This window comes from Chenopodium album, chromosome 24, assembly GCF_948465745.1.
Source record: "Chenopodium album chromosome 24, dcCheAlbu1.1, whole genome shotgun sequence".
In the NCBI taxonomy this organism is placed as follows: Eukaryota; Viridiplantae; Streptophyta; class Magnoliopsida; order Caryophyllales; family Amaranthaceae; genus Chenopodium; species Chenopodium album.
In genome coordinates, this window is record NC_137857.1 from 19,689,933 (window position 1) to 19,695,466 (window position 5,534).

A 5,534-nucleotide genomic window follows, 5' to 3' on the forward strand; every position below is an offset into this window, starting at 1 on the left:
AAAGTCAAATGGATTCAAAAAAGCTAATTGAGTCAAATGAAAGTCAAACACATTCAAACAAAGCTTTTTGAATCAAATTAAAGTCAAATGCATTCATTAACGCTAATAGAGTCAAATGAAAGTCAAACACTTTTACACAAAGGTTTTTGAATCAAATGGAAGTCAATTGAATTCAACAAAGATAATTGAGTCAAATGAAAGTAAAAAACATTCAAACAAAGCTTTTTTAATCAAATGGAAGTCAATTGAATTCAACAAAGCTAATTGAGTCAAATCAAAGTAAAAAACATTCAAACAAAGCTTTTTTAATCAAATGAAAGTCAATTGCATTAAACAAAGCTAATTGAGTCAAATGAAAGTCAAACCCATTCAAACAAAGCTTTTAGAATAAAATGAAAGTCAAATTCATTCATTAAAGCTAATAGAGTCAAATGAAAGTTACAGACATTCAAACAAAGCTTTTTGAATAAAATGAAAGTCTAATGCATTCAACAAAGCTAATTGAGTCCCATGTAAGTCAAACACTTTTAACAAAGGCTTTAGAATCAAATGAAAGTCAAAAACATTCAAACAAAGCTTTTTTAATCAAATGAAAGTCAATTGCATTAAACAAAGCTAATTGAGTCAAATGAAAGTCAAACACATTTAAACAAAGCTTTTTGAATCAAATGAAAGTCAAATTCACTCATTAAAGCTAATAGAGTCAAATGAAAGTTAAACACATTCAAACAAAGCTTTTTGAATCAAATGAAAGTCTAATGCATTCAACAAAGCTAATTAAGTTAAATGAAAGTCAAAAAATTTTAACAAAGGTTTTAAAATCAAATGAAAGTATAAAACATTCAAAAAAATCTTTTTGAATCAAATGAAAGTCAATTGCATTAAACAAAGCTAATTGAGTCAAATGAAAGTTAAACACATTTAAACAAAGCTTTTTGAATCAAATGAAAGTCAAATTCATTCATTAAAGCTAGTAGAGTCAAATGAAAGTTAAACACATTCAACCAAAGCTTTTTGAATCAAATGAAAGTCTAATGCATTCAACAAAGTTAATTGAGTAAAATGAAAGTCAAACACTTTCAACAAAGATTTTAGAATAAAAATGAAAGTCAAAAACATTCAAACAAAGCTTTTGGAATCAAATAAAAGTCAATTGCATTCCACAATGATAATTGATTAAATGAATGTCAAACACATTCAACAAATCTAATTGAGTCAAATGAAAGTCAAACACATTCAAACATAGCTTTTTGAATCAAATGAAAGTGATATGCACTCAACAAAGCTAATTGAGTCAAATGAAAGTGAAACACATTCAAACAAAGCTTTTTGAATCAAATTAAAGTCAATTGCATTCCACAATGCTAATTGAGTCAAATTAAAGTCAAACACATTCAACAAAGCTAATTGAGTCAAATGAAAGTCAAACACATTCAAACATAGCTTTTTAAATCAAATGAAAGTCAAATGCATTCAACAAAGCTAATTGAGTCAAATGAAAGTCAAACACATTCAAACAAAGCTTTTTGAATCAAATGAAAGTCAATTACATTCAACAAAGCTAATTAAGTCAAATGTAAGTCAAACACTTTCAACAAAGCTTTTAGAATCAAATTAAAGTCAAATACAGTCAAACAAAGCTTTTTGAATCAATGGAAAGTCAATTACATTCCACAATGTTAATTGAGTCAAATGAAAGTCAAACGCATTCAAACAAAGGTTTTTGAATCAAATGAAAGTCAAATGCATTCATTAAAGCTAATAGAGTCAAAGGAAAGTCAAGCACTTTTACACAAAGCTTTTTGAATCAAATGGAAGTCAAATTCATTCATTAAAGCTAATAGAGTCAAATGAAAGTTAAACACATTCAAACAAAGCTTTTTGAATCAAATGAAAGTCTAATGCATTCAACAAAGCTAATAGAGTCAAATGAAAGTCAAACACTTTCAACAAAGCTTTTAGAATCAAATGAAAGTAAAAAACATTCAAACAAAGTCCATTGCATTCCACAATGCTAATTGAGTAAAATTAAAAACAAACACATTCAACAAAGCTAATTGAGTGAAATGAAAGTCAAACACATTCAAACAAAGATTTTTAAATCAAATGAAAGTCAAATGCATTCAACAAAAGATAATTGAGTCAAATGAAAGTTAAAACATTCAAACAAAGCTTTTTGAATCAAATGAGAGTCAAATGCATTCAACAAAGCTAATTGAGTCAAATGAAAGTCAAACACTTTCACAAAGCTTTTAGAATCAAATGAATGTCATGTACATTCAAACAAAGCTTTTTGAATCAAATGAAAGTCAATTGCATTCCATAATGCTAATTGAGTCAAATGAAAGTCAATCACATTCAACAAAGCTAATTGAGTCAAATGAAAGTCAAACACATTCAACCAAAGTTTTTTGAATCAAATGAAAGTCAAACGCATTCAACAAAGCTAATTGAGTCAAATGAAATTTAAACACATTCAAACAAAGCTTTTTGAATCAAATGATAGTCGTATGCATTCAACAAAGCTAATTGAGTCAATTGAAAGTCAAATGAAAGTCAAACACTTTCAACAAAGCTTTTAAAATCAAATGAAAGTCATATACATTCAAACAAAGCTTTTTGAATCAAATGAAAGTCAATTGCATTCCACAATGCTAATTGAGTCAAATGAAAGTCAATCATATTCAACAAAGCTAATTGAGTCAAATGAAAGTCAAACACGTTCAAGCAAAGCTTTTTGAATCAAATGAAAGTCAAATGCGTTCAACAAAGCTAATTGAGTCCAATGAAAGTCAAACACTTTCAACAAAGCTTTTATAATCAAATCAAAGTCATAATACCGTGAAACAAAGCTTTTTGAATCAATTGAAAGTCAATTACATTCTACAATGCTAATTGAGTCAAATGAAAGTCAAACACTTTCAACAAAGCTAATTGAGTCAAATGAAAGTAAAACACATTCAAACAAAGCTTTTTGAATCAAATGAAAGTCAAATGCATTCAACAAAGCTAATTAAGGCAAATGAAAGTCAAACACTTTTAAAAAAGCTTTTAGAATCAAATGAAAGTCAAATACATTCAAACAAAGCTTTTTGAATCAAATGAAAGTCTAATGCATTCAACGAAGCTAATTTAGTCAAATGAAAGTCAAACACTTTCAACAAAGCTTTTAGAATCAACTGAAAGTCATATACAATGAAACAAAGCTTTTTGAATCAAATGAAAGTCAATTGCATTCCACAATGCTAATTGAGTCAAATGAAAGTCAATCACATTCAACAAAGCTAATTGAGTCAAATGAAAGTCAAACACATTCAACCAAAGCTTTTTGAATCAAATGAAAGTCAAACACATTCAACAAAGCTAATTGTGTCAAATGAAAGTTAAACACATTCAAACAAAGCTTTTTGAATCAAATGAGAGTCAAATGCATTCAACAAAGCTAATTGCGTCAAACAAAAGTCAAACACTTTCAACAAAGCTTTTAGAATCAAATGAAAGTCATATAAATTCAAACAAAGCTTTTTGAATCAAATGAAAGTCAACTGCATTCCACAATGCTAATTAAGTCAAATGAAAGTCAATCACATTCAATAAAGTTAATTGAGTTAAATGAAACTCAAACTCATTCAACCAAAGCTTTTTGAATCAAACGAGAGTCAAATGCATTCAACAAAGCTAATTGAGTCAAATGAAAGTCAAACACTTTCAACAAAGCATTTAGAATGAAATGAAAGTTAAATACATTCAAACAAACTTTTTTACTCAAATGAAAGTTAAACACATTCAAACAAAGGTTTTTGAATCAAATGAAAGTCAAATGCATTCATTAGAGCAAATAGAGTCAAATGAAAGTTACAAACATTCAAACAAAGCTTTTTGAATCAAATGAAAGTCAAATGCATTCTACAAATCTAATTGAGTCAAATAAAAGTCAAACACTTTATACAAAGCTTTTAGAATCAAATGAAAGTCAAATAAATTCAAACAAAGCTTTTTGAATCAAATAAAAGTCAATTTCATTCCACAATGCTAATTGAGTCAAATGAAAGTCAAACACATTCAACAAAGCTAATTGAGTCAAATGAAAGTCAAAAACATTCAAACAAAGCTTTTGAATCTATTGAAAGTAAAATGCATTCAACAAAGCTAATTGAGTTAAATGAAAGTTAAACACATTCAAACAAAGCTTTTTGATTCAAATGAGAGTCAAATGCATTCAACAAAGCTAATTGAGTCAAATGAAAGTCAAACACTTTCAATAAAGCTTTTAGAATCAAAAGAATGTCATATAAATTCAAACAAAGCTTTTTGAATCAAATGAAAGTCAATTGCATTCCATAATGCTAATTGAGTCAAATGAAAGTCAATCACATTCAACAAAGCTAATTGAGTCAAATGAAAGTCAAACACATTCAAGCAAAGGTTTTTGAATCAAATGAAAGTCAAATGCGTTCAACAAAGCTAATTGAGTCCAATTAAAGTCAAACACTTTCAACAAAGCTTTTAGAATAAAATAAAAGTAAAATACATTCAATCAAAGCTTTTTAAATTAAATGAAAGTCAATTGCATTCCACAATGCTAATTGAGTCAAATAAAAGTAAAACACGTTAAACAAAGCTAATTGAGTCAAATGAAAGTCAAACACATTCAAACAAAGCTTTTTGAACCAAATGAATGTCAAATGCATTCAACAAAGCTAATTAAGTCAAATAAAAGTCAAACACATTCAACAAAGCTTTTAGAATAAAATGAAAGTGAAATACATTCAAATAAAGCTTTTTGAATCAAGTAAAAGTCAATTACATTCCACAATGCTAATTGAGTCAAATGAAAGTTAAACACATTCAACAAAGCTAATTGAGTCAATTGAAAGTCAAACACATTCAACCAAAGCTTTTTGAATCAAATGAAAGTCAAATGCATTCAACGAAGCTAATTGAGTCAAATGTAAGTCAAACACTTTCAACAAAGCATTTACAATCAAATGAAAGTCAAATACATTCAAACAAACTTTTTGAGTCAAATGAAAGTTAAACACATTTCAACAAAGGTTTTTGAATCAAATGAAAGTCAAATGCATTCATTAAAGCAAATAGAGTCAAATGAAAGTTAAAAACATTCGAACAAAGCTTTTTGAATCAAATGAAAGTCAAATGCATTCTACAAATCTAATTGAGTCAAATGAAAGTCAAACACTTTCACAAAGCTTTTAGAATCAAATGAAAGTCAAATAAATTCAAACAAAGCTTTTTGAATCAAATGAAAGTCAATTTCATTCCACAATGCTAATTGAGTCAAATGAAAGTCAAACACATTCAACAAAGCTAATTGAGTCAAATGAAAGTCAAACACATTCAAACAAAGCTTTTGAATCTATTGAAAGTCAAATGCAATCAACAAAGCTAATTGAGTCAAATGAAAGTTAAACACATTCAAACAAAGCTTTTTGAATCAAATGAGAGTCAAATGCATTCAACAAAGCTAATTGAGTCAAATGAAAGTCAAACACTTTCAATAAATCTTTTAGAAT